The 10,278-nt window shown below is 35.2% G+C and overlaps 1 protein-coding gene across 2 annotated transcripts in view; it reads right to left on the reverse strand.

Annotated features, from left to right (window-relative positions):
• The window catches only part of LOC145662302 (four-jointed box protein 1-like), a 115,513-nt gene extending 109,503 nt beyond the window's left edge, over positions 1–6,010 (reverse strand). For both annotated transcript variants that reach the window (XR_014127023.1, XM_081727738.1), the window contains exon 1: positions 5,493–6,010. The gene's annotated coding sequence lies outside the window, so the exon portion shown is untranslated. The remainder of the gene's footprint in view (positions 1–5,492) is intronic.
• Positions 6,011–10,278: the final 4,268 nt, after the last annotated feature.

Here is a 10,278-nt window from a genome sequence, read left to right on the forward strand (position 1 = left end):
ACAATTTGCAAATATCACATAAATGATAGGTAAGTCCTGCTATGGCATTTAACATGGACGCCCGGACAGGGACAGGAGAAATATTTGATCTCGCCTCCTGGGTTTTTAAAACAATGTTGAATTTTAGAGTTGCCTAATTTACAACTTAAGGTATTTTTGCCTTCGTGGTAATTTGTTTATTTTTAAAGTATTTTTTATCCTTGTGTACATAATTTGCAATTGGCAATATACAGGGTGGTAATGAATATCGTGTCATAATTTCGGAAGTGATTCCTTATATCAAATTAAGAAAAAAAGTATAATAAACATAGAGTGGAAAACGCCACCCGTCACAGTTATAAAACTACCGATAATCCGAAAGATTATGTTTAAAAAACGCCATGGCTGTAAAATTATAGGACCTAACGGAACCGGTTTTAGGAATTGTACAGAAACTAGTATGCGCTCTAAATATGCTTCTCTCAGAATCGTCCGGCACCGGCGGAACGAATATGCCTAATACCGGTATAAAGTTAGTAGGGGTACGGAAATACATTCTTAAGTACGAGGCGCATCAAGAAAATAAATTTCCCTAAGGCCTTGAAACAAAACACAATTGAATGGAAACATTTATTGTACCAGAGACAGGATGTGTTTAGCTATTTTTCAATATATTCACAATAGGAACTCAGACATTTGTCATACCGTGGGACCAACTTGTCTATACTTGTGTCATAGAACTCGGCTGTCTGCGATTGAAACCACTGTTCGACAACCTCCTCCGCCTCGCTCCGTCATTCTGAAAATGCTGATGCTGACCTGACAAGAATCTACTGAGGTGTAATAGCAGATGGTAATCGCTCGGGGCGAGATCGAACTATACAGTGGATGATCCAAAATGTTCCACCCGAACTGCTGCAGGAGATCTGTTGTCTGGCGAGCTGTGTGTGGGCGGGCATTATCGTGCAGCAGGACAACACCATCACTAAGCATCACACGCCGCTTGCTCTGACGATGGATTTCAATCGGCGCTATGCCCTGTGCATTCTAAAACTTTATCACTGCTCGTTCTTCACACGCGACGAGAGCTGGAACAGCAACGTCCATCTTCAACCACTGCCACGACGCTACTAAGAGCACTAGGGAAGTTCCGCTGGCGCATGCGCCATGCTAGGATCTTACTCTCTCACGTGCAGGCAGTCGCTTCGTGTAACATACGGTTTCCTAGCTATGGGACGCGTGGCAAAGTTACTTTCTGGAAGTGTCTCGTACTAATTGAGTACTCGTTGTGTGGGTACCAGATGATTGTGAAACATGGATATTTATACAGAGCGCGTACTTTATTCTAATTCATGTCAGGGGCGAATCCAGGGGGGCGCCCCCCAGAATAGGAAACTTTTTTATTTTATGTATAAATAAAATATATAGTTTATTTTTTGACGCTCATAAATGTAGCTCTAAGTAGCAGTATTACAACCCACCGCCCCGCCCCACAAGTCCGTCCTGGATCCGCCCCTGATTCATGTATAACTCTTTGAACAGATAACGATCCAGGCGCGCACCCAGAAATTTTTGTTGGAGGTTCGAAGCTTTGAGGGAGGGTCCAATACAAGCCACAACGTCTGTTTAGTATTGAACGGGCATTATTCTGCACCCGAAAAGAAAATAAGTAACTCTAAAAGCACCTAGCTAAAGCATTCGACACAATATCACACAAACTTCTCTTAAACAAACTAGAGGGATGTGAAATAAGAGGATATCGCTATCTTGGTTTAGCAGTTATTTGAAAGACAAAAAACAGGCTGTCCAAATAAGTACTTTTCAAAGCAATTATTCATATGTAAAACAAAGAGTCCCACAAAAAAGTGTATTTGGTCCAATATTATTTTTAATTTATATAAATGATTTGTGTAATTTAAAAACAGACGGGCATATACAATCATTTGCTGATGACACCTAACTTACATTTACTGGTAAAACATGGACAAATGTATTCAAGAAAACTGAAACAGAAATGATGAAAGTAAAACAATGGCTTGATAATCATCAGGGTTTTCGCAAACTTTAAAAGAACAGCCGCCGGAAAACATGTCACTAAAATTACATTATTGTCAAAATACTGAGAAACGTAATTGTAGTCCACTTATTAGTGAAAACAATGTAAAATATTAGGTATATTTATTGATAAGCATCAAAAATGGTTTTCTCACATTATACATATCGCAACATATTATACTTACATACGGTATATTAATCTGGGGTGCTGCTTGCCCTATTCATTTAAAACCTTTGATATTCAGCAAAATAACTAAAGAATATGCTTAAAAAGGACTTGATAGTAGACTAGATAGACTCTATGACCAATTTTCAGTGTTACCACTTTCAAAATTATATTTGCAATGTTAAAAAGAATAGAAACAAATGGGACGAAATAAAGCATATGTACATAACAGAAATGTGACACACAAAAATTTAGAAATTAAAGCAACGAGTAAATCTATAACTCAGTATCAAACATATTACAGAGCTCCGAAGATCTATAATGAACTCCCAGTCCGAATCAAAGAGGAAAGTAATTTTAAAGTACGTATATAAAAAGTTGATTTTACAGTGGTTAAAAGAATCAAAACATATTTTAAGAAAGACCTATTGTTAACTAAAAGTAAGAATTGTAAACCTTATATGTTACGGTAAGAAAATAAATATATAAATAAAATACGAGATTCAGGCTCACACACAAGTATTTGCTTATGTGAGACATTTTGTATCTTTTCTTTATTTAAAAAAAAAAAAAATACTTCCACCTATATTTTCATTAAAAAAAAGCTAGAACTAGAATGTTTTTGAGAAAGAGTACAGATGAAATATAAGATCAATTTTTATGCTACATCAATCACTTCCATGCAGGGCCGGCGAGAGGGGAGGGCAGGAGGGGCCAGAGCCCTGGGGCCCAGGGCCCCAAAGGGGGCCCGGCGGCCGAGGATAAAGAATTACTAAATGTTGTATATTTTTACTCAGTTCGCTTCCAATCAGTGCGCTCTTTGTGTAACAATTTTTGTGTACTGTGGTCTTGCAAAGAAATGACAGGTGACCAGATCCAAGAACAAGCAGCTGCACTAGTCCAGCGATACCCAAAATATTTAGGAGATGATCTTTCTGATGAACTGCATAGCCTGAAATTGATATATTCGTCCAATTTTGGTGAGAAAACGCTTTCACCATGAGATCTCCTAAATAACATCAAAACTTTGAATCTAGAAACTTTATTTCCAAATCTGACAGTGGCCTTTCGTATATTCGCCACAATCCCTGCTACCGTTGCTAGTGCAGAGCGCTCTTTCTCTCTGTTAAATAGAGTAAAAAAAAATATTTTACGCTCTACAATGTGCCAAGAGATTATCAAGCTTAGGCTTGTTGGCAGTGGAGACAGAACTTGTCAAGTGTACCAACCTGGATGCTATCATTGATGAATTCGCCCTGAAAAAGGCCAGAAAGGTAATTTTGTTGTAACTATACGTAGAAAAGGATACATTGTAACTGTAACAGTTGTCTAGTAGTAATACATATAATAAATTTCTCCTACAGACAATTACTATTAATATCACATTATTAATCACACTATAGTTAATTTGAGCAATATTTCATTGAAATAACTAAATTAGGCCTAATGCCTCATGTCTCTAGTTAAGGAAGACTAACTACATAGCTTACTTCTATATAATTATTTATAGCAACAATTTGTGCAAAGATGTGCATAGTACAGGGTAGGTTGGATGGTTGAGAACATTTACTTTCTCAACTTTTATTAACTATTTAATGCTTTCTTTTTGTATTTCCTTCACAAATTAGTTTGTTTTGAGCATTTGATTGAGCATTAGGGGAGAACTTTTGCTATTACAAATAGATAAGTTACTTTTTTCCTATATTTTGATACCATTGTATTTAAATATATAATTTTTTTATTCATTTTAGTTTTGAAGCCTTCAAAAATCTTAGAACCAACAAGTATAGGGTCTAAACAAAATCATAAATAGTGAATTAATGAAGTTTTTTTTTCAGCGAACAGTGAACATAGGTTGGGTTCAGAGTTCTTATTATTCACTTATTTGGAGATATAGCAATACTGTTGAACATGTAAATTAAACGCATTAATGGTCTAATAAAGAGTTCAAAATAAGTCTTAATGTTCATTTTAGTTTATTTCCGTCCAAAGTGGTAAGTACGTAAAAAGTCATAAGGAAACATGTAAGGGGCCCGGGATTGCTCAGCCCCGGGGCCCGCGACCGCTCTCGCCGGCCCTGCTTCCATGTTAAACAAATATAGTTTTATTGAGAAAGTGTATACGTGTATGTTGGGTTAGGAAATTTTGGGAGGGGATCCGGACCCAGTGGACCTCCCCCCGTGATACGCCCCTGGATATATCCCATAGTTTTCAAGCCAAGGTGTTCCAAACCACGCTTTTCGGCTGTTTATAACTATGGAAATGAAAATGAAATTTTGAGTTTTACGTCCCACGGTTATGCCGGTTAGGCTAAAGGAGACGGTGATAATGAGTAATGAATGAAATGGTGGAATGAAGAAAGTGGGAGGAAACGGGAGAACCCCGAGAAAACCCACGCACACGGTGTTTGTCCACCACAAAGTTCACTTGGCGGGATCAGGGTTTGAACCCGAGACCCCTAGCACCAGAGGTGAACGCTCTACCACTGAGCCACCGCGGCCCTGTTTATAACAATGGAGAAGGAGTTACTCTCCCATGTTTTTTTTTTTTTTTTTTTTCGTTCGTTTCATATAAAGAATAATCTCTAAATTTATAACACGAAGTTTATTACATCCTTACAACGAAATCGACACTTATGGATACATGAAACAAAGTGGATTTATTTACTGTTTTGTTTTAGCAAATATTTTATTTCAAGATTTCTCACATGCTTGAATATTAGGAAACTTGTCATCACTATGGTAACGGCGGAAGTGACGTAATGACGTAACTAGTCTGTAACAATCAAGACAAGTAAACAAACAGGAAGATGAAGAATAGAGATTACGATGGGAAGGAAAAATAATCTTAAAATAATGTTAAAATTCCCACATTATTATTATTATTATTATTATTATTATTATTATTATTATTATTAATTATTATTATTATTATTATTATTATTATTATTATTATTATTATTATTAAAGAAACTCATTTTATTATAGATAACAAACTCTTTTTAAGCGATTATATAAGAATGAAAATTCGTTGAAATCAAATTGATATCGTATTCTATTTGTTAAAACAAATACTACAAATTAATATCAGCAAATATTTACGAAAAATATGGCACAGTACAAAGGCCAGATACAATAGCAGCAGTATTTTGTAAGAAATGACAATTTGAGTCGCCAATCTGTATCACTTTACGATAAGCACCGTGGACTCTTTTTTTCCCCCTCTTATCTCTAATATCATATAGTAAACAGATTACTTAAATTATCATGAATTGTGTTCTGTATACACTTACCAGAAAATCTAACATGACTTTCCTTGTACATAGCGTTGATAAGCCTTGTTTTCATCGGGATTATCTTCTTAATACCGTATGTTGTTCGTTTCTACACTTGCACTTGTTATCATATGCACAAAAGCACTTCACATTTGAACACTGACAAGGCAAATTCCGAAATTCTATAAAAGATATTTTGAACTCTAGACTGTATAACTCTTGCACTGAAAATGGTATATCCCGCAGAGATATTTTAATTATAATAAAAATGTAGCAATACTTTTCCGCTTCTCGTCCTATGGATCACTCTTCATTTAGCTAGGAGTTTATTATTTTTTTTAAATAGTTCTATCTATAGATTAACATTATATTAATGTAATTACATCAAATTAACTTTATAAGGTTTGAAATGGTAGTAAACAAACTCGCCATGTGTGTGATTCTGTGTCTTTTCGCCCGGCAAAACAAAACTTTAGGGCTTCGGGGCAGCACAAACCGAAGCGGCATCGATCCACGCTACCCGCCCCGACATACGAACGAAGTGAAATTCAACACTGGAACAGGTTTTCCAGATGCAGCGTTGCCATATTTTCTTCTTCGTCCCCTTTCCTTTTTTTTAAAGAGGGATTGAATCATTAAAGCAGCTAATTCTTTAATTAGTACTGGCGCCTTTACAATTGGTTTATCTTCTTGTTTATCAAGTTTTCTGCCATAACATGTCTTTATCCGCGTCCATGCCAACTCCGCGTATAAAAGCCCTACATTTTTCTACTTAGAAAAAAAAAAACTATGATAATTGATATATGAAAATATAAACACAAAGGTAGCAAAATAGATTTAAGAAGGATGGTCACCTGCTTGTTTTCGCTCTGAAAAAGTTGCATATTATATATTCGATTCCCGTAATTGCTAGTTTTTTTTCAAGACTCCAGCAGCTTTAACAAAATTTCGGCTGTTTTTCGTTTACTCCCAATATTATAACTAGTTCTCTCTGACTGTGATTAATATTCTGTTCTCGATACAAGAGACCTGGGTTCAATAGCTTATTAGCAGTGGCGTCTCTTGGGGGAGGTCAAATCCATAAAATTTACAATTATAACTCTGCAAACTAAGGAAAGAATGTCTAAGGTCCTAATTTTTGTATGCAGGTATTAGAAGGTTAGATACGTTTTCTTTCTAATAAGAAAATATTTATTTCTGATTAGATAATATTTATTTATGAAATTTCTTTCCAGCCGCAGGCTAGTTTTTAGTAATAAACAACAACAAAGCCTAACCCTCCCACTAACCCAATCGCTAACAGGCTCACCATTAATACACGTAATTCTAGGTTTGGTTCCCGGTGGGAGAGAATTAAACATTACTATGTTCGAATTCCACCTTAAACTGGTTTCATGTCTCATATAGCCTCGGTGCCGAAAAGGAACGCTAACATTCAAAACGTAACAACAATAGCGACAACAACGAAAAATAGGTAAGTCAGTCAGAGCCAGGCACTACTCCAACGTTCACCTTTGAAACTAGCAAACTCTGGGAAAACTTCATATAGGAAGGATGGCTGGGAGCGGGACATGAACTTGGAAATTTCCGATTTAAAGTAACAATACTAACAATACTGATAAAACTACGTCTATTTGATTAAATTCAATTCCACGTTACACTCTAGCCCAGCGTTTCCCAACCTTTTTCAACTTGCGGCACACTATGGGTGTAAGTTGAATTCTCGCGGCACACTCATAGTTATTATTATTTATAAATATATATAATACCGTGATATTTTTTTCTGTGATTACCGATCTCCTTCTCACAGAGAAGAAAGCTCAATCACTGGTTCTTGCCCGTGGTAAATCATTATGCTTATTTTTCATTCTAATTTAAAAATAGAAAACAATTGCAATGAAATATTGGACTCAGCTTTTTAAAACTAAGCTTTCTTTTTCGAAAACTGTATCCAACCTTTCACTAAGAAGAAAGATCACTAAATAACGAACGAACAAACAAATCTCTTTTAGTTTTAAAACACAAATGTAGGTAATTTGTATGCATGTTCGCTTTGTCGAAAGGATTGAATGATGTTTTAAAACTTCAAGTTACGAAATAGTCTGCAGCAATAAAGAAGCAATAATAGTCATAACAATGGTAACAAATACTTTTTTTAACATTAAAAATGTACAGAAAAGTAACCCGGTATGAAACTTAAAGTTGTAGATTCATAGTAGAGGTTCATAGTAATGTGAAATACAAATATACATTTTTCCTTTGTCTTGCAATTTGATTGCTATAGAATTAATAATTTGTTTCGATTTCCTTGCGGCACACCAGCGGCCCATTCACGGCACACCGGTTGGGAAACGCTGCTCTAGCCACTTGGTGATTCAAACCGTGTAATATTTTAGTTATAACATACTAGCTGAACCTGCGCTATCTACACAGCGCATAGTCCTAGTATGAGGATGATTCTCCTTTCTATTTTCTCACTATATCTGTACATGTTCCTTTACAGATACGAGTGAAGGACGGGTGGACTTACAAAAGGAGTGAATAACTATAGACAAATTTATAAAAGTAGCATTTTTAATATATAGATGTTGGGGAGAGTTTGTGGTAAATTTGGATAAGTTATAGACGATATGATTTTTTTTCCGTATAAATCCATATTCGAGCTTCTTTGCGGCTCCACAGGTCTTTAAAGTTGTCAGCGTAAAGTAAATATCGCAATTCAATTTAGCAAAGCGCCTGCAATGTCCGTCAACCGGCTATACGTAGCTCTTGTACTGGTTGCCGAAGATGACCGATATTAGTGTCGAGTCCATAGTTTTCGGGGTCTCTGAGGTGAGCAGTGAGACTTTCAGTGCCGTTTAAATCAAAATTCAGCGCTTTGATGTCCAAAATGAAAAGTATTCTTCCCGTGAGAAGAACGATTATAATGCGAGTAAATAAATAAATAAATAAGTCCATAAACTCTTTATGAAACGCCCTTTATAGTAAACCACAGATGGAATTAATTCAAGTATCCTAAGAATTTACGTATGTATTCAGCGTATATATATTCTGATTAGACCAACGCTACGTCCTAATTCCTGTGTTAAAAGCACAGGTGATAGGCGTTCACTTCCGGTTTCGATTTTGGATCCTCATAATTTAGAAGTTTATTGTAGGTTTACGACGTGAAACGATACTCATTTGTTTCTGAAGAAGACTGTACGTTATTGAATTCAATAAATTTACGTTGCCAGTTGGATGGGTTTCAAGAATGTTCGCGAAGATTTAAGCAGCGTAAAAAAATCCTGACATCTGCATAAGCGCTGAAAATACACAACAATTTATATCACAATTTATAGTTATCAACAATTTATTTCACACTTTATTATCCCCCATAATAGTCATGTCCATCTAATAAGTTTCTTTTTTTTCGTAAACGTAGTGCTTAGCAACTGTACATAAAACACCATTTGTATGTTGCTAAAATCACTTCATATTATCTCTCACCATGTCAGGTAGTTGCTTTAATCGCTTCCATTTTAACAACTTACTCTAAAATGTGAAGAAGTTGAAATTGCAACAGCAATGTTTCTAAATTTGACGAAGACTGTACTCAATTCAGTTAAACTACGTTGCCAGTTATGTGAATTTTAAGTTTGTGGAGGTTAAGCCATGTAAAAATTTCTTGACATCTACATAAGCGCAGTATTTGAGATGAGTAACAATACTGGTGGTTATCGAAATCATTAAGAAAACAGGAAATACATGTTACATCCATATTTGCAGGGGAAGAAAACGTAACATTCCCAAAGTAGAGAAACATTTATTGTAGCGATAATCTGTATAAATATGTAAATGTTGTTATGGACAATGATCCAGTATCGAAGATATTATTTTCTTTTATGACCAGAGCTGTACAATTATGTTGTTAAGTTTTGTGGCCAGACAGATTTCTTTATGCAGTTAACATATCTAATACATGAGGACGCCATTATGAATGGATGTAGATTTAATTTATAAAGAATACATTTTGTGAAAATATGAGGTAAATGTTGAAATATATTCGAAAATACATAAGTTTAAATCTATTTTATTCTGTGAATTATTATTGAACATTCATGGAGTATATTACGTCTTAAGCAGTTCAATAATCATATTTTGATGAACTTAGGGCAAATATGTAACCAACTATTCAGAACAGTTGAAGTTAGTAATATAAATGTTACATTTTGAATTGAAAAATAATAGTCGAAAATAAATAAGTGAATAAAAGAAAAAAAACGAATCCGAAGAGTTTTGCACTTTGTTGCTTTATATTAACCAGTTGAATACATCTTATGCTTTTTTTAAAAAAATAACGAGATTTTAAAACAAAGAACATTAGGTCATCGTACGAGATAAATTCTTTCCTAAAAGTTACTCAAATCATGAAATTCTAATCTCATATCTCGAATTGAATTTTCTCTTATAAAGTAAGAAGAGTTGATTTGATTTTGAGTTTAACGTCCCTTTCAGCAGCGAGGCTATATGAAACGTGGACCTACTGATTAACGTGGAATCCGAACCACATGAGCTCCTGCCGGGAATCGAACCCGGACCTCCCACGCCAAGGACGCATACGCTAACCGCCTATAGCCACGAAGGAGCTCTATAAAATAAGAAAAGTCCATTAATTAGTTTACATTACAAAACATTAATATAAAAAGTTCATTAATAAAAACTTTATAACTATTAATTACCTTTGCAATATATCATGTAAAGGCAGGCGCGGATTAATGAATTTTTGTTGGGAGGGGTTCACGGTTTGAGGGGAAGATCCAAT

The sequence above is a fragment of the Thermobia domestica genome, chromosome 10 (genome assembly GCF_964235325.1).
Source record: "Thermobia domestica chromosome 10, izTheDome1.hap1.1, whole genome shotgun sequence".
Taxonomy (NCBI): Eukaryota; Metazoa; Arthropoda; class Insecta; order Zygentoma; family Lepismatidae; genus Thermobia; species Thermobia domestica.